Consider the following 24631-nt stretch of genomic DNA (forward strand, 5'->3'; position numbering starts at 1 on the left):
TAGTATGGTCTGAAGTCTGGAAGGGTTATGCCTCCAGCTTTGTTCTTTTTCCTCAGGATTGCTTTGGCAATTCTGGGTCTTTTATGGTTCCATATAAATTTTAGGATTATTTGTTCTAGTTCTGTGAAAAATGTCATGGGTAATTTGATAGGGATTGCATTAAATCTGTAGATTGCTTTGGTAGTATGGCCATTTTAACAATATTAATTCTTCCAATCCAAGAGCATGGGATATCTTTCTATGTCTCTGAATCATCCTCAATTTCCTTTACCAATTTTTTATAGTTTTTAGCATATAGGTCTTCCATCTCTTTGGTTAAGTTTACTCCTAAGTGTTTTATTCAAAAAGGATGTTCTTAAGTGAATCTGGCTTTGTTTTTTCTGTGAGGGCATGATGGTAAAGACAATGCTCCTATTGCAGTTTGGTGCCATTGCCTTGATTTGTGCCAAGGCACTGACTGTTTCAATCATTGCTTATGTATCAGTGAAAATGTAACACCGTGAAAAAGACAAATAATATCTCTAATTTTTTGAAAATAACTTTTACCTTGTAGACCTCCTGAAATTGTCTCAGCAACTTTCAGGTGTCTGGGGACCACACCTCAAAACCACTGATATCTGGTAACTAGAAAGCCTTGATCCCTGACCAAGGTGGGACAGAACAGAGCCAGTTGGAAACTTTCATCTGAGTAGGGTGATGGACAGGCCACCATCAGAATGGAAACCAATTCTGGCTTATTTAAGTGGAAAAGTGATTTACTGAACAGATATTGGGTAGCTCACAGAATCAGCAGGAGGCCTTCAGAACCAGGCTTGTAAATTAGGCAGAAAGAATCAAAAGAAGACTCAATGTCCAGAACCTGGTCCAACATCTCACCAGCAGGCAGGTAAGGGGAAGATACTGTTATTGCCACTGCAGCTGCTATTGACATGGCATGTTGCCTCTTGTATCCTGGTACTCCAGAGCTGGTCCCGGGAGGCTGCTGCCACAGTGTCATCCTCACTTTTGTCACCTGGAAAGATCTGGACTGAGTCCCTGAATGAACCTCTGATTGGCTGAGCCTGGGTCACTGGCCTCAGCCCTAGCTACTCAGTAAGCTGGGGAAGACTTATTACCTGACATCTCCAGCTTCTCTGGAAGATTGCAGCTCTGCTTCCTACCAAGACTTATAAGAAGGGGAATTCTCCACGAATAGAAAGGAGTTTGGATGCTACAAAGCAGCTGAAAAGTGAAAAACACTGAGCCTATTTCACCTGGAGTCAGAGAATGGGAGTAATCAGTAAGCGTTGACCATTGAAGACATGGTGCCAAAGACATTTCCTAGGAATAGAACATTTTTAAAAATTGAGGTATAGTTGATTTCCCATATTATATGAGCTTCAGGTGTCAACATAGTGATTCACAATTTTTAAAGATTATACTCCATTTATAAAATATTGGCTATATTCTCTGTGCTGGACAGTATATTCTTGTAGCTTATTTATTTTATGCATAGTAGTTTGTATCTCTTAATCCCCTACCCCTAGCTTGCCTCTCCTCCCCTCTCCTCACTGGTAGCCACTAATTTGTTCTCTGTATCTGAGTACGTTTTTTGTTATATTCACTAGTTTGTTTTATTTTTTAGATTCCACATATAAGTGATATCATACAGCAGTTGTCTTTCTGACTTATTTCACTAACCACAATACCCTCCAAGTCAATCCATGTTGTTGCAAATGGCAAAATTTCTTTTTTTTATGGCTGAGTAGTATTCCATTGTGTATACACACACACCCACACACCCACACCAACTCTTTACCCATTCATCTATCAATGGACACTTAGGTTACCTCCTTATCTTGGCTATCATTAAATAGTGCTTTTATGAACATTGGGGTGCATATATCTTTTTGAATTAATGTTTTTGTTTTCCTCAGATATATATCCAGGAGTAGAATTGCTGGATCATATGGTAGTTTCATTTTTAGTTTTGTGAGGAACCTCCACGCTGTTTTCCCACAGCAGCTGTACCAATTTATATTCCCACCAGTGTACAAGGGTTCCCTTTTCTCCATATCCTTACCAACATTTGCTTTTTGTGGTCTTTTTGATGAGAGCCATTCTGACAGGTGTGAGGTCATCTCATTGTGGTTTTGATTTGCATTTCTATGATTAATGATGTTGAGCGTCTTTTCATGTACCTGTTGGCCATCTGTATGTCTTCTTTGGACGAATTGGGTTGGGGTTTTTTCGGTATTGAGTTGAATGATTTGATATATTTTGGATATTAATGCCTTCTAGGTCATATCATTTGCAAATATTTTCTCCCATGCAGTAGGTTATGTTTTCATTTTGTCAATGGATTGCTTTGTAAACTTTTAAGTTTAATTAGGTCCCATTTGTATATTTTTGCTTTTGTTTCCTTTGCCTTAGGAGACAGATCCAAAGAAATATATCTGTGATTTACGACAAAGAGTGTTCTGCCTATGTTTTGTACTAGGAGTTTTATGGTTTTGGTATTACATTTAGGTCTTTAATCCATTTTGAGTTTTTTTTTTTTATATGGTGTGAGAAAATGTTCTAATTTCATTATTTCACATGCAGCTGTCCAGTTTTCTCAGCACCACTTATTGAACAGACTGTCTTTCCTCCATTGTATATTCTTGCCTCCTTTGTTGCAGATTGACCATAAGTGCATGGGTTTGTTTCGGGCTCTCTATTCTGTTCCATTGATCTATGTGTCTGTTTTTGTGCCAGTACAATATCATTTTGATTATTGAAGCTTTGTAGTATAATCTGAAGTCAGGGAGTGTGATTCCTCCAGCTCTGTTCTTCTTTCTCAAGATTGTTTTGACTATTTGGGGTCTTTTGTGTTTCCATACAAATTTTAAAATTTATTCTAGTTCTGTGAAAAATACCATTGTTATTTTGATAGGGATTGCATTCAATCTGTAGATTGCCTTGGGTAGTATGGTTATTTTAACAATATTAATTATTCCAGCCCAAGAGCATGGTATATCTTTCCATCTGTTTGGGTCATCTTCAGTTTCTCTCAGTGTCTTAGTTTTCTGAGTACAGGTCTTTTACCTCCTTAGGTAAGTTTATTCCTAGGTATTTTATTCTTTTTGATGTAATTGTAAATGGGATTGTTTCTTTAATTTCTCTTTCTGACAGTTTGTTGTTATGTATAGAAATGCAGATTTCTGTATATCAGTCTTGTATCCTGCAAATTTACCAAATTTGTTGATGAGTTTTAGTAGTTTTTTGGTTGCATTTTTAGGATTTTCTATGTATAATACCATATTGTCTGCAAACAGTGACAGTTTTACTTCTTCCTTTCCATTTTGGATTCCTTTTATTTCTTTTTCTTGTCTGATTTCTGTGGCTAGAACTTCCAATAATGTGTTGAATAGAAGTGGTGAGAATTAGCAGTCTCATCTTGTTCCTGATCTTAGAGGAAATGCTTTCAATTTTTCACCATTGAGTATGATGTTAGCTGTGGGCTTATCATATATGGCCTTTATTTGAAGTATGTTTCATCTATACCCACTTTCTGGAGAGTTTTTATCATAAATGGTTGTTGAATTTTGTCAAAAGCTTTTTCTGCAACTATTGAGATGATCATATAGTTTTTATTCTTCAGTTTGTTAGTGTGGTATATCACAGTGACTGATTTGCAGATATCGAAGCACACTTGCACCCCTGGGATAAATCCCACTTGATCAGAATGTATGATCCTTTCAACGTATTGTTGAAATTGACTTGCTAATATTTTGTTGAGGATTTTTGCATCTATGTTTAGTGACATTGGCCTGTACTTTTCTCTGTGATGTCTTTGTCTGGTTTTGGTATCAGAGTGATGCTGGCCTCATTGAATGAGTTTGGAAGCATTCCTTCCTCTGCAATTTTTTGGAATATTTTGAGAAGGATAGGTGTTAACTCTTTAGATATTTGGTAGACTTCACCTATGAAGCCATCTGGTTTGTTTGTTGGGAGTTTTAAATAAAATACTGATTCAGTTTCATTCATTTCATTACTGGTACTTGGTCTGTTCATATTTTTTATTTCTTACTGGTTCATTCTTGAAAGATTGTACATTTCTAGGAATTTGTCCATTTCTTCAAGGTTGTCCATTTTATTGGCATATAGCTGTTTGTAGTAGTTCCTTAAGATCCTTTGTATTTCTGTGGAGTCAGTTGTAACTTCTTTTTCATTTCTGACTTTTATTGATTTGGGCCCTTTTTCCCTGATGAGTCTGGTTAAAGTTTTTTCAATTTTGTTTATCAATTTTGTTTCCTTTCAAAGAACCAGCTCTTAGTTTCATTTATCTTTTTAATTTTTTTAGTCTCTATTTCATTTATTGCTACTCTGATCTTTATGATTTCTTTCCTTCTACTGACTTTGGGTTTTGTTTGTTCTTTTTCTAGCTCCTTTAGGTGTAGGGTTAGGTTGTTTGAGATTTTCCTTGTTTCCTCAGGTAAAGTTGTATCACTATAAACTTCCCTCTTAGGACTGCTTTTGCTGCATCCCATAGGTTTTGGATCATTGTGTTTTCACTTTCATTTGTCTCCATGTACATTTTGATTCCCTCTTTGATTTCTCCAGTGATCCATTTGTTGTTTAGTAGCATATTGTTTTGCTTCCATGTGTTGATTTTTTTTTTTTTGCAGTTTTTCTTGTAGTTGTTGTTTAGTCTCATAGCATTGTGGTTGGAAAAGATGCTTGATATGATTTCAGTTTTCTTAAATTTACTGATGTTTGTTCTGTGGCCTTGCATGTAGAATTCTTGGAGAATATTCCACGTACACTTGAAAAGAATGTTTATTCTGCTGGTTTTGGATGAAATGTTCTCTATATTTCTCTTAAGTCCATTTGGTCTAATGTGTCATTTAAGGCCTGTGTTTCCTTATTGATTTTGTCTGGATGACCTGTCCACTGATGTAAACAGGGTGTTAAAGCCCCCTACTATTATTGTGTTACTGTCAATTTCTCCCCTTTTTGTCTTTTTTGTTTTTTTGGCCATGCCACATGGCATGTGGGATCTTAGTTCCCCAACCAGGGACCCACAACCCCTGCAGTGGAAGCACTGAGTTCTAACCACTGGACCACCAGGGAAGTCCCTCCCCTCTATGTCTTTTTTTAAGAAATAAATTTATTTATTTATTTATTTTTGGCTGCATTGGATCTTTGTTGCTGCATATGGGCTTTCTCTAGTTGCGGCGAGTGGGGGTTACTTTTCATTGCGGTGCAGAGTCTTCTCATTGTGGGCTTCTCTTGTTGAGGACCATGGGCTCTAGGTGTACGGGCTTCAGTAGTTGTGTCACACAGGCTCAGTAGTTGTGACTTGCAGGCTAAGAGCACAAACCCAGTAGTTGTGGTGCAGGGGCTTAGTTGCTCCACGGCATGTGGGATCTTCCTGGACCAGGGCTCAAACCCATGTCCCCTGCATTGGCAGGTGGATTCTTAACCACTGCGCCACCAGGGAAGTCCCTCCCCTTTATGTTTTAATATTTGTTTTAGGTACTTGTGTGCCCCTATGTTGGGTGCATGCATATATATTTACAATTGTTGTCTTCTTGGATTGATCCCTTAATCATTAAGTAGTGTCCTTGTCCCTTGTAACAGTATTTTAAAGTCTGTTGTCTGAAATATGTATTGCTACCCCAGCTTTGATTTCCATTTGCATGGAATATCTTTTTCCATCTCCTTACTTTCAGTCTGCGCGTGTGTTTAGATCTGAAGAGAGTCTCTTGTTGGCAGCTTACATACAGGTCTTGGTTTTGTATCCACTCAGCCACTGTATATGTTTTGACTGGAGCATTTAGTCCATTTACATTTAAAGTAATTATTGATATGTATGTTTTTATTGCCATTTTGTTAATTGTTTTGGGGTTGTTTTTGTAGGTTTTTTGTTCCTTTCTTCTTTTGTTCTCTTGTGATTTGATAACCATCTTTAATGTTATATTTGGATTCCTTTCTCTTTTATGTGTTTATCTATTATAGATTTTTGGTTTGTGGTTACCATGAGTTTATATATATGTATACATATATGATTTAAGTTGACAATCTGTTAATTTTAAGCATATTTTAACACTTCATTTTTACTCTCATGTTAGTTTTTGACATGTTTTACAACTAATTGTTTTGTGCATCTCTTAACTGTTTGAGATATAGATGATTTTACTACTATGTGGATATAGATGATTTTACTACTTTTGTCTTTTAATCTTCCTACTAGCTTTGTGCATGGATGACTTACTACCTTTACTATGTATTTGCCTTTACCAGTGAGCTTTTTCCTTTTGTAATTTTCATGTTTCTAGTTGTGGCTTTTTTTTTGCTTAGAGAAATCCATTTAACTTCTCTTGGAAAGCTGGTTTTGTGGTGCTGAACTCTTTTAGCTTTTGCTTGTCTGTAGAACTTTTGATCTCTCCATCAAATCTGAATGAGAGCCTTGCCAGGTAGAGTATTCTTGGTTGTAGGTTTTTCCCTTTCATCATTTAAAATATATTGTGCCACAAGGAAGAGAGCATTGAGTGAGACAAGAAAAGGGGCCTGGAATATTCCTTGAGTCCTCCTAGAACCTAAAGGCCGAGTGAAAGATGAACCTACCAAGACAACTGAGAAGGAGTAGCAAGAAGGGCAGCATAAGAGTGTTGTGTTTCAGAAGCCAAGAGAGAAGCATGCTTTGAGAAGGATGGCATGGTTACGGGTATTGAATCCTTCCCAGAGGCCCAGAAAGCTGAAGCCTGAGAAATGTCCATTGATGAATTATAAAATGTCTCAAATCTGCTCTTTTCCTCTTCCTCCCTTCTGTTGCACTGGAATGTGAGTTATTGCTACCTCTCAAAGTCTGGGAGATGGGATGTCATTTATTATTCACCAGATGTACTTATTCCAGAAAAAAAAGGATGTGGGTACCATTTGGCCATTGTTCTCTAAGCACTAAGAAATCCCTTCTGCACCCATTGCCCAGGCTGAGTCTCTTAGTGACTGACAGGAAGCCTGACAGACAACATATGGGAGCTACAGAAAGATCTCTCTTCCTTAGCACATTTGTGAAGAGTTGTAATCCATTTGATAACACTTCATGGAGCATTGCACTGCCTGTGCTTACTAAGCTCTGTCTTAATAATTGGGTATTTCAGAGAAGACAATAGGACATGAGATAGAAGACAGACATGAACTTAAAAGCACATAAAAAGTGAAATAAAGAGGCACAAATGATTATAGTCCCGCCTCCTCTCTGCACTTGTTTCAGTTCTCTAGGATATGGTCCCTGGAGCCCCTCAGGCCTCTCTGCATGGGTCCCTACTGAGCCCACCCTCACCATGCTACCCTGGACCTGCCCAACACCCACTAGGTTTCAGTGAGGCATCAGTCCTTCCATGAAGACTCTGACTCACAAGTTTGCTTAGTAATCTTCTTGTAACATCTTGACTTCTCTAGCTTATCACTTATGTGCCTGTTTGCTGATATTCCTAACTAATTGGAAAGTCTTAAATGTAGGACCTTGTTTATCTTGTTTACCAGTTCAGGTCTTTCTTACAATTGCATCCCCAGCACCCAGCATGTAGTAGGTGCTCTATGAATATTTATAGTATGAATAAGTGGATCAATGACAGTGAATAAATTGAGAGCCTGTAAGTACTGACAAGACTCAGTGCAGAGGGATAACCAGAGCTGTGTGGAGAAGCCAGAAGGACTCGTTGAAAGGTGACGTTCTGTGCAGGCTTATGGAGGCAGATGGACCCAGATTAGCAGGGGCCAGAGATGCCACATTAGAGTGTTGATACCTTCTGAGTGGGATGGGGAAGGATTTGCATTGCTGGAGGGAGGTATCTATTTAGGGTAGTAACTAAGAGTTTTCTAAGTATTCTAGATGCTTCTGGGAGAGCATGCTCCTTCCAATCCTATGCCATAGTGTGCTGTGGTAAGCGTAGGAGCAGAATAAACCCTTACCCTACTCTGCCACGGTGCCTGTGTTAAGACTCCAGCCCTGCGTGGCAGTGGTGGTAGCTGGAGTGGGGTGCAGCTGCCTTACAAGTAGGGCCCAGCTCCCTTGGTAGAAGGGCTCTGCGATGCGAGGGATCCAGCCAACCACTGGCCATGTGACAGGAGCACCATCTGTACCCTGGGGCGCCTCGATTTTGCAGCTGCCACAGCCTACTCAGGCAGATTTGAGACGAGCTTAGCAAATAGCTTTTCCAGGAGGTTCATAAATTTCCAATCTGCTGTGCTACGTTTTTCCCCTACAACTGCCACCAACCAAATGTTAATTTGGATCCAAGACCTGAAGGGCAATCAGCAAATGTATGGGCTCATCACAGAATTGGAAAAGAGATTGGGGCTCAGGTGGCCCTCTGAATGGACCATTCCCAGGGGAAAAAAAAATGTCATTGTCAAATCTTTACTAGTATGTCTTTACACATAGATGTATTCCTCAGATACTACATGAAAATTGAATTTGTTATTTTCAATTTAATTTTAGCACCAAGTTAATGCAATCTTTAATGTTATTAAGGAATTCTGCGCTGAGTATTCCATTTGCCAAAGTAAATAAATGACCCTCATTTTGTCTTTTGTATAAATTGTATATAAATGTGGATATATTTATATTTGTGCTTGTGTCTTCTGTGTACCTAAAATGCAGAAAACATTGGCTCCATACTAGCTTTAATAGTTCCATACTTACTTTACAAGGCTGGAGAAAAGGTTGAGTTATATACACAAAATAGTTGGCACTAAGATTGTCTTCATTGTTATCCATACAACTTCATCCACACAAAAGACATAAATGCAGAATTGTACAGCATGCTGTGATAAATACATTACAGCTTGGAGCTGCATTTCAAATACAGCTTTTTAAATATCTTACTACCCAGGGAAGTTAAAAGTATTTATGAATTGAAGAACTAGGGGTCTTTGTTGTATTCCTGAACACAATCTAATTACAGAAAAGACAAGTTTATAAATATACAATAGAAATTTTCTGGGATGATTGTAGTGTCCCCAATTCCTGCTCTGCTTGACTGCAATAACGATTCCTCCCCACATGTCCGTACTAGTTAACAAGCAATTCCTGCTGGAATTAGTTTTTCAAATGATGTTGAGTAACTTTAGAAGCCAGAGTAATAATACCTTAGAAAAACTAAATATCCAAACTCACATAACTGTGTGGAGGTGGAGAGATCAGTTAATTTGATTGTGATTCTCTCTCAGATTCTCTAGAGCCTAATCTATAGTTGTGAGCCAAGAGAAAAGTGAGTGTATTTTGAGGTTCTTGGAAGAATTTGTACATGTGAATATTTTTTCTTTAGGATTCATTTCCACACTGGTGCTCCTGGTGGTCCCATGGAAGTGCCTCTAATGGTAGAAGTTCCTTTAACTGTAGAAGGGTCCTCTAGTTCGGCAGCTTATGGCAGGGACTGTGTCTAATCTTGTATCCTCAGCACTCAGTGCAGGGCATGGCACAGTGCAGGCTGCTTATTGAACAAATGAAAGAGCAAATGACCAAATGAAGACTAGTTTAGGCTTGACAGCGCAATGCAGTACTCTATAAGGAGGGAGAGGCAATGGGCATACACATTCTATTCACTTAACATGAAGATTGCATTAGTAGTTGGTATTTTTGCCAACTTCTGCCCCTGGCAGAAAGGGGTGAAGGCACTTGACTCGGGCAGGATCAATCATTTTTTCTTGGCCTGATTGTGCACAGTTTTGGAAAGGTGCTTGACTTTTCCCTCTTGAGTTGCTAAATGGAAAGGTGTGACTTCAGGGTGGCTATCCTCACTGGTTTCCTGAAAAAGGCAGTGGGTAGTAGGTAAAAATATAGCTCATCAACCAAATGAAGGATGTAGAGCTGATGGTGGAGAGATGAACCTGGACCTGTCACTGGAGCCTTGGATCCAGCTGTTCTTAGGGTCATTATGCTTCACGATGAGCTGGTTATGTGGTCCAACAATTTTTTGATTAAGCTATTTAAAATGAGTTTCTGTCACTTGCAACCAATAAGTTTTGGATAATTTGCATTTTCTGATTAATAATGAACATACATTGCTTTTATTAAAAAAGAAAAAACAAAAGTGAACACACACATACCTACAGATCCACACTTAGGTCAAGGGCTCCGTTTCTGAATTCTGAGACAACCAAGTGAGCTCAGGGGTCATCCTCACTGAGCTTCATTACCCAGCTGTGTAAAATCCAGTTTGGGGAGTGGGCAGGAATCAGATTATTGATGCTGAATGCCATTATACATTTGTAGAGAAGTAGTGGTCAATATTCAGTAAAATCCAAATTTAACAAAGCCAGGGTAAAATGCACCAGGAAGCTATCAAATAGAATCTTCTTCCATTGGATGGGAAAGCTTCCTGAGTCTATGGCCTTAGTAAACTTTACATTTGGAATCCTCTCACTCTAGACAGTGCTCATCTTTTTGTTTTCTTAGTGGAGTCTTGAGGAGCTGAAGTTTTAAATTTGATCAAGTCCAATTTATTAATTTTTTTTTATGACTAGTGCCTTTTGTTTCCTAACAAATTTTTGCTTACACTAAGGTCGAGAAAATTTTTTCTTCTGTGGTTATCTTTAGACATTTCACTGTTTAAAAGTTTACATTTAGGCCTGTGATCCAGTTCAAGTTAATTAATTTTTTTTTTTTTTGGTATGGTGTGATGAAGAGTCAAGTTTCATTTTCCCTTCCATATGTGTATCCATTAGTTCCAGCACCACTTGTTGAAAAGACTGTCTTTCCCCATCGAATTACCTTGCCAAGTTGGCTGAAATTCTATTTCTAGATCCTGTTATGTTCTAATCATTCTATGTCTACCCTAATGTCAGTAGCACATTTTCTTGATCACTGTGAGTCTTGAAATTAGGTAGCTCATGTCCTCCAACTTTGTTCCTTTTTCAAAACTGCTTTGGCTCTTACAGGCTCTTTGCATTTCTATATACATTTTAGAATCAACTTGTCAATTTCTATCAAAAAGCTTACTTAAAATTCAGATTGTGTTGAGTCTATAGATCAGTTTGAGAAGATGTGGCACCTCAAGAATATTCTGATCCACAGACATGGTAATTCTCTTTATTTAGATCTTTAATTTCTCCCAGCAATGTTTTATAGTTCAGTGTATAGTACAGATAAATTTCAGTGTAAATTTTGTTAATTTTATCCATTCGTATCTTATACTCTTGATACTGTTGTAAATGGCATTTTAAGGTTCCAATTTCCAGTTGTTCATTGCTATTTATAGAAATAATTGATTTTCAAATATTTATTATATCCTGTGACACTGCTAAAATCATTAGTTCTGGAAATTTTTGGTAGATGCCTTAGGATTTTCCATGTACATGAACATGTCATCTGTAAGTAAAAGTAATTTTATTTCTTCCTTTCTAATCTATATACTTCAATTATTTTTCTTTTATTGCACTGGTTTGGAATTCCAGTACAATGTTGAATAGAAAAGAATAGATCTTTGTCTTGTTCCTGATATTTGAAAGAAAGCATTCAGTCTTTCACCCTTGAGTATGATGTTAGCTGTAGGTTTTTCATAGATGTTCTTTATCAGGTTGAGGAAGCTTTCTTCTATTCCCAGGTTGTTGAGTGTGTTTTTTGTTTTTTAAAATCATGGATGGTTGTTGAATTTTGCCAAATGCTTTCTTCGTATCTATTGAGATGATCATATGAGTTTTTAAATTCTAACATGGTAAATTACATTGTTTGATTTTTGAATACGAAACCAATTTTGCATTCCTGGGATAAGTTCCACTTGGTTATAGTGTATTATCCTTTAAAAAATTGTTTAATTAGATTTGTTAATATTTTGTTGAGAATTTTTACCTTTATGTTCATGAGGGATATTAATCTATAGTTTAATTTTGTCTTTTCCTGTTTTTTGACGTCAAGGTAATGTTTGGCCTCATAAAATGAGATGGCAATTGATTTTTCCTCTTTTCTCCTGAAAGAGTTTGTGTAGATATGGCATTATTTCCTCCTTAAATGCTTGAAAGAATTCTCAATTTGACCTAGAGTCCTCATTTTGGGAAGGATTTTAATTAGGAGTTACTTTTCTTTGATATAGATATTTTCATATTTTTCTTGTGTCATTTTTATCTTATCTCTTTAAAAGTTTTCCATTTCAACTGAGTGGTCAAATTAACTGGCACATAGTTGTTCATAATATTCTCTTATTTTTTTAAAAGTCTGTAGGATCTGTAGTGATCTTTCATGATCTTGGTAATTCTCTCTGGAGTTGGATTAGAGTGAATGATGTGGAAAAATAGGAAGTAGGAAGTGGTGAGCACAGGATGAGAATGCCTGCAATTACAAGCACGGAGGGGTGCAGTTATTGGTAATGACAAGGAATATAGCCATGCGAGTGGGTGGCTGAGGTTTGGCAGGACAAGGTCATTGCAGGAGAGGAGTCAAGGAGCTGAGAGGCCAGAGTATTGGAAGGAAATTTCCAAGGATAATGATGGGAGGAGTGGTGGAGAGAAAGACAGTTAGCCCAGTACTGAACTCTTCAAGGAATGAAGGGAGTGAGTATGAGGAGCCCCTGGGTAGTTATTCGGGCATGAGAGGAAAAGATGCTGGGGGCTTTTGGGAGGAGGTGAGGAAAATGGCCATAATGAATGAGGAGAGCTCCTCCCCCTCCCCTAGGCCCAGTGGGAAGGTTCCAGGGGAGACCGTATCCTGAAGGGAGAGCCAGGTATCCACCGTGGCAGGAGGGTGACCCAGCTGCTCAGAGAAGAGGGAGAGGATCTGGGGTTATTGGCTGAGGGCAGCTGGAGTGGCAGAGGATACAGGGGAAGATTTAGGGGAGCCTGAGGGAAGGGAATGTAAAAACCACAGGAGCATGAGGGTCTGGGTGTTTACAGGTGAGCTGGGGTCAGCTTTGTATGGTGATCAATACAAAGAGGGATGGTGAATTGGTGGACTATTGCTGGGCACTGTTGAGACTGAGCAGGACCCTCTGCGCCCTCCTGGGCATAAAAGCCTTTCCATGTCCTCCATTTCTTGCTTGCAGGAAAAAGTCTTTCAGCCCCCTAGACCTTCCCTTATTTCCAAAGGGCAGATTCAAATAGTTACTAATTAGGAGAGTGAAGGAACACAGAAAGAAACAATAGTGCAGTGATGGGGCAGGGGCCTGGTTCCTCCTCAGGGATGGGCAGCAAAATTTTCTCCATATCTCTGAGTTCTTCTACAGGAATGAAGGCCCCCACCAGGTAGAGGATGGTAATTTCAGGCTGAGCACTAGCACGTGGACCTAAGGCTCTTTGGACCCAGAAGGCTGATGATTGAGATTCCTGGACCACCACTCTGTTACCTCAACACCAACCAATCAGAGGAAGGTCACACACCCTGCAGCCCTCACCCCAAATTTTGCCTATAAAAACATCTTCCCTGAAGCCCATTAGGGAGTTTGGGTCTTTTGAGCATGAGCCACCCATTCCCCTTGCTTGGCCCTTGCAATAAGCCTTTCTCTGCTCCAAACTCCGATGTTTCCGTTTGTTTGGCCTCACTCTGCCTCGGGCACATGAACTTGGGTTCAACAACATTGTGATGGCGAGCCTTTGAGTGCCGAGGGGAGCTCTTAGGCCTGTGTGTTGGTGGGGTTAATTAACATTTGAGTTCTAGGCACTGTGGTAGGAAAGATTTTCCCTTCATCTCCACATTTGTTTCAGCCTTTAGCAGATTAACGAATTGAAGCTGTGGTTGATTTTCTGAAGCCCGTGATCCAGGACACATTGAAGACCCCCAACCACCTGAGACTGGCCCAGGGCTTCATCACTGTGCTCTGTGGCACACGGGGCCTTCCACTGCCTCGGCTGTGGAAAGCTCCTAATGCCTAGCTCTCAGGCCCGTCTCTCCCAGCTTTTAGATATTCCAGCATTTCTTTCTGCTACAAGTTTTATAGAGGTATGGTCTACTGTTGGCATTTCATTTGCTTTACTATTCTCCTACTCCTCTCGGGAAGGCTCAGTGAGTTTCTAACGGTTTAACCTGTATCCTAAGTGGTCTATTGTGTTCTCTAACCACCTAGGGTTTGCACTGCCTGCTGGTGTTAAATGCTGTCTTTTTTTCTTTTTCTTTGCTTTCTGTCAGACATTTAAAAAAGATAGTTATCTTCATTTGTCTTTGAAATCTCCTAGAGAGAAAGATAGGAAATTAATGTGGTCCAAGTGTGCTCAAATCATGTAATCTTTGATTACACAAATCATGACCATCCTCACCTTTCTGTCAGATCATCCCAGCCAGGGGAGTCTCCCATCAGGCCAGCATCCAATGCTAGGCCTGATCTCTGTTACTAGTGTGTCTCACTCTCCTCTAGTTCCCATAAATAATTCTGTAAGTCAATATGTGCATTCCCTCAGGACACAGGCCCCATCTCATTTCCCCCCAAAGTGACTGCATCATCCTGAAACTCAAGTGTTTTACGTGAATTCCTGGCATTCCTCCCTTAAACTGATCCAGATTTCCCTAGCTCTTTGGTCCAGTGGTCCCAGTCTACAAGATGGTTCCCCCAACTGTCCTCACTACAGAGCTTTTAGATGTACGTTTAAGAGGGTACTTCTCAAGAGTTTCCCGGATCCCAGCTACTTCTGGCGAAGTCTTTCCAGTCTTCTCTCTCATCTTATCTCTTCTTCTGTTAGATTTCACTGAGTGCGAGCCTCGCTTTCTGACCTAGTGACATGTAGAACTCCCTGCTCCCCGCCTCCCCGCCCCATTTCCATCATTATCTTTATGTCAGACCATCTGATCTTCTGAGATTCCAGCTTTTCTTCAAAGTATTACTGAGCAAAGGCTCGCTACTTAACCCACACAGAAGCCAAAGTTTGAGAAAAGAAAGAGCTTTATCGCGAGGTCGACTGACAAGGAGACGGGAGGCAAGGCTCTCGAATCTGCCTCCGGGATCCGGCCCGGGGTTAAATTTAAGGGGTTAGAGGAATTTCAAACTTGGATGCTGATTGGCTAGTCTTGAATTAGTCCCTAGGAGCTACTCAGGCTGCTGGAAGCCAGATTTTCCTTGTGGAAGGACTTCTTAAAGATCTCCAGTTCTATTCTTTGAGTTCCATAGATTGAAGATTCTTGGTTCAGAGATTGTCCTGGAGACCTGGGTTCCCTCTTGCATATGCACAGTGCTGTTTCTGTAAAATAACTCCAGGTTTGATTAATCAACAACCTATTTAAGGAGGCAAAACCAGTTTAAGTTGGTCAATGTTTTTTGTGTTTTTTCAAAGGGAAATCTGTCTCTTTCTATAGTTTAATTAGCCTTTATTTTCATTTTCAATCTTCCACTGTCCTGAGTGTGAGAATGAGGCATGTTTTTTAAACCACTCTTCTTCTTCCTTGACTTCTTGAGAAAATCTGACTCCTAAAGTCAGAAGATTCCATGCACAGGCCTTTTATGTTGGCTTCTTCTTCTTCTATTTTTTTTTAATATTTCTTCCTTTCTTCCTTCCTCCCTCCTTCCCTCCCTTCCTTCCTTCTGCACCGGGTCTTAGTTGCAGCATGCAGGATCTTTAGTTATGGCATGTGGGATCTTTCTTTTTAGTTGCGGCATGTGGACTCAGTTGCTCATGCATGCAGGATCTAGTTCCCTGACCAGGGATCAAATATGGGCTCCCTGCATTGGGAGCACGGAGTCTTACCCATTGGACCACCAGGGAAGTCCCTTATGTTGCCTTCTTATTCTTTGGTTTTGTAATAATTTCATTGAACTGTTTTTCTCTCTAACCCAAGAAGATGTTATATTGTCTTTAAAATAAGGTCCCTCATTCTTCTTGGTTCCTTCATTAATAAACTCTGTCACTCATAGGTGAAGCCATTGTTGGAGTTTATGTCAACAAATCAGAGCCAGCTTGAGACCCCATTGAGCCTCTTGAGCCTGAGGTGATGCTACAGGAAGTTAAATTTGGTGTTCACAATCTAATCTCTTGGCACTGAGAGCAATTGAAACGGTCTAAGAGGAGAACTGAATGCAGGGCAGCTCATCTTGTCCTTGCTTGTCTATGACTGGTGCAATAATTTAAAACTGGAACCACAATAATGCTCTTTTTTTTAGCATTTATAAGAATTTATTTCCTTTTTTCTTTTTCTTTTTTGGCTGTATAGGGTCTTCATTGCTGCACGTGGGCTTTCTCTAGTTGTGGCGAGCGGGGGCCACTCTTCGTTGTGGTACGCAGGCTTCTCATTGAGGTGGCTTCTCTTGTTGTGGAGCACGGGCTCTAGGTGCGCAGGCTTCAGTAGCTGTGGTGTGTGGGCTCAGTAGTTGTGGCACACGGGCTTAGTTGCTCCACGGCATGTGGGATCTTCCCGGACCAGGGCCTGAACCCATGTCCCCTGCATTGGCAGGCAGATTCTTAACCACTGTGCCACCAGGGAAGTCCCCACACTGATGCTCTTCGATGACATGCAACAGCCATGTCAGTGCACGTGGGGAAATGAGGATTCCCAGGCCATGTGTCTTCGGTATAAACTGGTATGACCACTCTGGAGAGCAAAGTTGCAGTACTTAGTGAAATTAAATGTTCCACTTGCCCTTGAACACAATAATTGCTCTCCAGAGAAATTCTCAAGTAAGGAAACATTAAAGCATTGTTCCTGGAGAGGAGTTGGAAGCAATCAAGACTCCTCCATTAAGAGATGAGTAAGTCAAGTGCAGCCTAAGAAATATGATACTGCAGCTAAAATGCTACAAACTAAAACTAGATGATTATAATGCAACATAGATGACTCTTTAAAACATAGTGTTGAATGAAGAAAGAAACTGTTACTGTCTATGCAAATTAAAATCATATACATAAACTCACTTCATATTTTACAGGGATATTTATAATTCCAAGGATATATATCAAATACTTTAGAAAAAGTTTGTAATGGGGGGGAAGGAGGTGAGAGTGAAAATTAGGGATTGTATTAAGCATGTTCTTTTATTCTGATGTATTGGTATCTGGGGTCTTGCTGACCCCAGGGCTAGCTAATTCCTAGAGAGAGCAAACAAAGCACCAGCAAGTGCAGGGAGTGTACTTTTCATATGCAAATCAACCAATCTGAGCCCAAACTCTAAACCACCTCCTTTTTCAGGTTCTCATAGGGCTCTTACACACAGGGCCACTGTCTACCTGCCCTAATCACCTGAGGGCCAGGCACCAGACTACAAGAGACAACCCTCAAACCCGAGTCTGCAGAAATTATTCAAACTAGCCAGTCCTAAGCCTGCTCACCCAACCTTGCCTCACCTTCCCATGAAAACCACAGTAAAGGCTCTTGCCCACCTTGTTCTCTTGCTCCCTTTGCCTGCTGACTTACTCTGGTTCTTCCTGTATGGCCCTGCATGGCATGGCATGCAGGGATCTGTTTTTAGGGATTTGTGAGTACAAAAACTTCTTCCTTCATGATAGTCATTTTTGTGTCTGTGTATCTTACCATGACCAATTAAAATAAACCTAAGGTAAATTTTAAAATAGGGATGAATTTTTAAAAAATAGCAGGGAGGGGTCTTACTTTGACCATTGTGAAATGGGTCATGTAAAAGAAAATTCTTCCTATGTACTCTTTTATTCTCACATTACACTCAATACTTAATTTCTGGCCATCAAATCTGTGGGGCTTTCTCCCACACCAAGCATTCTCAGATTCTCTGGCCACCAGCTGGGGGTACTACAATTCAATTCAGTTACGACACTATCTACCTGGAGGTAATGTCAGATCCCACAGATTATGGCTCAGTCCTACAAGACTGCTCCTCCTTGCCCACCTCTCCAACTTCATATGCCAGTTGTAAGTCCAGGTTATTATCTGTGCTTCTGACTGGCTATAAATCGGAGGTTTCTACAACCCCCTCCTCAGGTTCAATTAATTTGCTAGAGCAGCTCACAGAACTCAGGAAAACATTTTACTTATTAGACTACCCGTTTATTATAAAAGAATATAATTCAAGTACAGCCAGACAGAAGAGATGCATAGGGCAAGGTGTGGGGGAAAGGGCGATGGAAGCTCTTTGGGCATGCCACTCTCCCAGTACCTTCTCATGTTTATCAACTGGGAAGCTCTCTGAGTCTGGTCCTTTTGGATTTTTATGGAGGTTTCATTACATAGGCATGGTTGATTAAATCATTGGCCTTTAGTGGTTAACACAACATCCCATCCCTGTACCTTCCCTAGAGGGGGACAGGGTGAAACTACCAACCCTCTAATCACAAGGTTGGTTTCCCTGGCAACCAGCCCCAAACTTAGGGGCTTTCCAAAAGTCACCTTATTAACATAAACTCAGGTGGTAGAAAGGGGCTTATTAACAAAAGACACCTCTATCACTCATCACTTAGGAGATTCTAAGGGTTTTAGGAGCTCTGTGCCAGAAAAGGGGAGAAGACCATACATATACACAGAGAGAGAGAGAGAGAGAAGTATTTCTTATTATAAATCCCAACATCACAGGTCATGAACTAAGAAGTATAATTAACCCAAACATCTGCACCTAAGAAACAAAAGGGAACACCACCACCAAAGGAAACTCCCAAGAAACAATCCCCTGGCCTGCCCCCACATGCCGATTCTAACTCTATTCTCTGCAATGTGCTTGTCCTCATACATTGATGCAGACTGCCCAGAATTCACTGGATAAACCAGTGGTTCCAGCTATGTTCTCAGAACACTAAGGTTCAGTTAAGCAAATCCAACAAGTTCATTTACTGCAGGTCTTCTCAGAGTCTTTGGTACATTGTGTATCTCCAGGAAGGCCACATAATATGAAGCATTTCTGAAACATGCTTTCTTAGAAGGCTTTACTTCTGTGTAAATCTGGCGTTCTGTAAATGATAGTTGGGGACTACTGTGCTGGATGAAGGTAAGCTGCGACATGAAATGAGCAAGAAGATCTTGGCTCACACAGGAGGGACTTCAGGAATTCATCTGGCCACTCAATTTTCATTAAGGGAGGTGTTGTAAATGATACAACTCAAGACACATATGGAGATCTGAAAGCGGGACCTTGGTCTTCTATCGTGTAGGATAGCATTCTACGACACAGTGATATTTCTCTAAATGCTTAAATAAGCATTGTAAAAATTGTATTAACTACACTCTGTTAACTCTAGCATACGATCCGTAGCATTCTATTTTATGGTTTATGGACAAAAGTTTCTGATTTTTTAAATACAATAAATATAAGCTGGTTAGCTTATATGGTTGGAAGTTAGCCTGTTTTTATACAAATTTCCCAAACTATAAACTCTATCAGAGTTTAATATTTACCTTTTTGACACCTTTCTGTTTGTTATATATCTACTGATATTGATCCCCAAATCATATTTTAAAGGTTAACTCCCTATTTTTCTTCATTTCTATCTGCTTGGGGTAATCCTAAAGGACAAAAAGACTTAAATTGAAATATGAGTCCTATCTATAGCAATAACTCTGTTATCTTAAATTTGGGGGAAAGAAGAAATTATGAGGAAAATCTTATATAAGTATCATGAGGATTAATGGAGTTAATATATGTAAATTGCTTGGAACATTGCTTAGCATAAAGTAAACACTATATATATATATATATATATGTTTGTTAAATAACTGAAATAAAAAATTTAAAAAGCAAGTTAGACATTGGTGAAGTGATGACAATTTCTTATCTATTCTCCAATAAATACAAGTTCCACAGAGGACTCTGAGAGAATAAGTAGTTTTCTGCTTTTTATAGTAAAGAAAGAAGTAAGAGTCTTTTAATGCTGACTATTCTTTTTCAACCAAGGAAAAAACTCCCCTAAATCTCAAAGCTTTAAATAAAACTAGTTTCTTTGAACAAGACTTGTTATTTCTTGGACAGAAAAACCAAATGGTTTTCATTACTCACCAACAGAGTAAACCACATGATTTGAGGGTATAAATGTTGCCTATTAATAGTGAGTTGCCGGCCGACTCTCTTATTTTGAAGGTGTTGGTTCGGCCAGCTTTACAAACCACATTTTCTTCCAAAGAACCTACATTTTCTTCACTTATCAGAACTGACATTAGGTGTAGAGCTTCTGGAATTTACTCTATCAAGTCTTGTGAGCTACATTTTAAACTACTCTCTACAGTGAATTCTAGTTGAATATTATATGTTTATGGCATAACTAGTAATTGAGGAGGAAGAAAATTTCAGGGATCATTTTCCGTACAAACATATAGATTTGTGGGATTTGAAGAACTGGACTGGGAATATAAAACTCATAATGTTCATCAGTTTTTTTGCCATCACCTGGGAACATTATTTGTCATTGTAAGACTTTTGATGGCAAGTTTTCATAAATGGATGTAGTGAGATCTGGAGGCAAGGTTTGATGAGTATTTTATTCTGTATCCAAAAAAAAGGCATTCTTAAACCATCAATTCTTTCTGTGAGAAAAAAGTTCTGCTCTACCAAAGAACATATTTCAGAGAGAATAATTTAGGGATTCCGGGGACCTCAGAAACCATCAAAAGAGGCAAAACAGAGTTGTATAGTGGCCACAAACCCCTCCCTGCCTTGGAGAGAAAACAGCAAATGCATTTTATAAAGAAAATTAATTTTAATAGGTCAAGTTTTACTTCAGTGGATCTTGCTTATTTTTTCATGTTTAATGTTTTATGGAGCTAGTCCTGCAAAAATCCCTTTTCATGTGCATGATATTTCCAAAGCCTTTAAGGAGAGCAATGTCTTCTGACCCACGAATCTAGGCCCAGCATTCTATTTCTCATATGTTACTAAATGTGCTTTGTAATTTAAAGGAGTTTATTGAACTTGGAAAATTTGACAGGAGATAAGAAGATAAAGAATTTAGTAGCTCTTCTTGAACATGAATGAAACATGGCCTTAAAAATAGGGATTCTCAATCTTTTTGGAGATGGTACACCAAATTGATTGATTTTATATCTCTGTCTCATGCCTTGACACTTAAATCCTTCACAGAAATGCTCTCTGATATTTTTTCAAGTTTATTTTATTTGGATAGCACCCTGATAAAATATTTAAAAAAATTTTTCATTGCAATTGTTGAATATATCCTGAGTAGTTTCCAGAATTAAACCTGTGTATGACTGGACTACTGAAACCAGTGCTTTCCCTACTTATATGCATTGGGGATCTCAGATTTCTTCAAGCCCTAGCACTTTCAATTGTGGGTATTCTGCCCCTTCATTAGCAAAACTATCTCAACTTGAACATCGAGAGCTGTTCTGTCTGAACATTTCAGCTATACCAGAGGCTTTTCCTTTTTCTTTAAAATCCTGCAGTGCTATTTGGATTTTTAACAGCAACAATAAATTTGTATTATTTTGTTAAGCCCTAAAAAGTAAGATTTGTGGTATTTCCTTGATTCTAAGATGCCCTGATCATTTAATGGAAACTTTTTGGGAACTGTACTTCTCAAATATGAGATATCTCTCAGTTTCAAAAAGTAACTTTGTGGGAAATAAAGCACGGCTTCTAAGAAATTCCAGTGTATGTACTGACATGGAAAAATGTCTGAGATATATTTTTAAGTGAAAGAAGCAAGTTGCAGAGCAATATGTTAGCTAGTATAACAGATAGGCATCTAATGTACACAGTAGAAGTGTATTTCTTGTTCACATAACAATCCGGAGCAGGTGAACAGATTCTTGGGGTGACTGTCCTCCAAGAAGTCATGCAGAGCTCAGCCTGAAGAAATTGCCATTGTCTTCAACATGTGGCTGTCTCCATCCCAACCAGCTAGAAGCATGTATGTATAGGAGTTTTCCACGGCCAGGCCTAGAAGAAGTGCACATCGCTTCTGCTCATGTTCCGTTGGCTAGACTGAGTCATATGACCACATCTAACTGCAAGGCAGGCTGGGGAATGTATCCCAGATGTGTTCTCAGGAGGAAGAGAAGAACACGAATTTTACTCTAGCAGTCTCTTGTGTGTGTATATATGTATATATGTCTTACCTTCGTTAAAAATGCAGAAATGTTAGCTGTGTTAGTCAGGGTTTCCTAGAGAAACAGAACCAATAGGAGATCTCTAGCTCTATCTTGACTCCCCTGGGAGTCAAAAATCACTGCTGGTTGAGAACCTCTGACTTAAGCCCTATGAATTTCAATTTCCTCATTTGTAGATCAGGGATAATAATACTTTTCTGGTATAGTAGGTAAGGAAAGCAACATTAGCTTTTATAATAAACAATCCCCAAATCTCAGTGGCTTAGCACCGTAAAAGTTTATTTTTTGCCTGTGTTCTACCAGTGTGAATATTTGTGGTTTGGTAGCTTTCTTTGTGGAAAAATTCAGGTGCTGGGTTCCTTCCATTTTGTGAACCACTTTGTGTGCCCTCCTCTATCTATGTCTTTGGAATCCTCTCCATTCAGCTGAGAGATAGAAAAAGAGACAGGGTATAGCAAGTGGGGGATTATTTTGGGCCAGGCCTGAAAGTAGCACATATTTTTCCAACTTCCACTCCATTTGCCAGGACTTGTTCACTGGGAGACACCTGACAGTATCAGCATAAAGATTTGGATAATTTGTCTACTGTATGTCTGAGTGTCTCAGGTTTCTCTCAGTGGATGGAACAGAAGAAGTGACATTGACATTGACATTGGAATTTCTCTAGAAGAATGAAGGATTTCATTCCAACAGCCATTTGAAGTCTCCTCCAGGTGTTTCTGTGAGTCTCCAGGGACAACTCACAGGTAGTCAGAAAGAGTGTCCTCGAGTTCTTTTGTTTGATCTTCTCATGGGCTTGGGAGCCCATGGTGCACAAGCCCTCGAGGGAGGCTGCTGGCTTCTGCTGCTGCTGGTGACCCTTGTGAGACCAGGTCTTTTGCCTTGAGGGTCGCCTCTGTAGCTGCTCCCTGCAGATGTACAGCCCCTGCCAGAACCCCCTGGTATGTTGTGGTTACAGAAACAGGGGCAATGAACCCTCTCTCCCAGCTTGGCTGTGCTTGGCTGCCACAGTCTCAGTTGTGCCCAGAATTTCACCAGAACTTTCGTTAAAGCTGGTCCTTTGGCTTTCTGTCCTAACCCCTCTCTCCATAGGAGATCAGATCTCCGGCACAATTAGCCTGCAGTGTTGGCAGGAGCTGGTCAAGGTAAGGAGACTGTGGTGGGGACAGAAACTGCCCCTTTCCTTCATTTTCTCTGCTACCCTACTACCTCTGGCCCTTCAAAACTCCTCCCACCATCAGCCCATACAAATAGATGCCACAGGGGTCACCAGCCCACCATTTCTGCAACCTGGGTTGGCTCAGCCAGGACTGCTATGTATTTATGAGATTTATGTGTATATTAGATTCAGCAACATCCTTCCTGAGATTCCCAGAGTGCACTCAGAAAGGATGATGCTGCCATAAAGAGCGTCTAAATGAAGTGGAAGGCTTGACAGGGTAAGAAGGCGGTGTCTATTGTCTACCCAGTGACACAGACTTACTGCTGATTTAGCTCAAGGGAACTTCAGGGCTCTTCGAGCTTAATAATACTTTGGTTACAGCATATGAGGCACATGTGATAAATCATATGCTATTCACAATTACAGCTGTGGCTTTCTAAAATAAATCACCACCAGCAGCGATCTCAGGGAAATTAAACCACCCACCTCACTTGCCTGCTCATTCACCCGTCCTCTGACATAGAATGGGTACTTAGCTCAGTCGCCTAATTAGGTTAACACGTGTTTTTAATGAACTTGGCTTCTATTACCCGTGGTAAAGATCATACCTGAGATTTATAAAACTCAAATAGAAAATTTGGGGTTTGGCTTTGTGTTGATGCAAATCTATTTAGCAGACTGTAAATTTAGTCATTTGGTAAGAAGGATGAATGCAATAAGTTACTCTCCTGCTCTCACCCAGGCTGGTTTCTTTAGACCCTGGAGTTGCATGTCCCTACATTTTAATTGAATTGGCTAGTTTCCAGGCCACTGTGATAAACAGGATAACATTTCAGAGTATTACTGTGACTGAGGAGATACTGTTTCTTGATGCCTAAGAGTAGGAGTGATTTTTTTTTTCTTTTAATAGGGAAAAGAGTTTAACAGGAATGTGTGTATGAATGAGTGAGGGAGAAAGTGTGTGTGCATGTGAGTATGTGTATGTGTGTGAGTCTGTGTCTGCACATATGTGAAGGTGAGTTGAATGTGTATGTCTATCTGTGTGCCTGTGTGTGTGTGAGTGCTTGTATGTGTGTGCATAGCGGTGTGTGAATGTGTATATACATGTAAAAACATATGTATATTTGTGTGAATGTGTGTATGATCTTGCATGAGAGAAAAAGAGAGAGAGAATAACTGCTTAGAGAACTTGCAAAAAATCAAAGAGCTGACTGGCCTCAGCTGGATGCTCCTTTTGGAATCCCCACAATCAAAGGCTTTGTCTTATCTCTCACATGCCTTTGACTCAGTTGGCTCATTTTCTTGGAAGGAGAATGGAGTCTGCTTGATCTCAGAGGGCTCCTAGGTATGTGTTACTCTCAGGGCTCTTTAACGGACAGGAAACAAGTGGCTATTTTCCCCCCACCCCCCCATGGATTAGTCTGGTTTCACATCAATCTTTACACTAAACCCTGCATCCTTCATCCCTAGAATAAACAAACAAACAAAGCTGGTTTCCACTACCTCTGTGTCTGTTCAGTCCTGACACTGAGAAAGTTTACAAGAAAAGAAGGAAGTGAAAAAGGGAC

The sequence above is a fragment of the Balaenoptera physalus genome (assembly GCF_965194825.1).
Source record: "Balaenoptera physalus genome assembly, chromosome: 1".
Classification (NCBI taxonomy): Eukaryota; Metazoa; Chordata; class Mammalia; order Artiodactyla; family Balaenopteridae; genus Balaenoptera; species Balaenoptera physalus.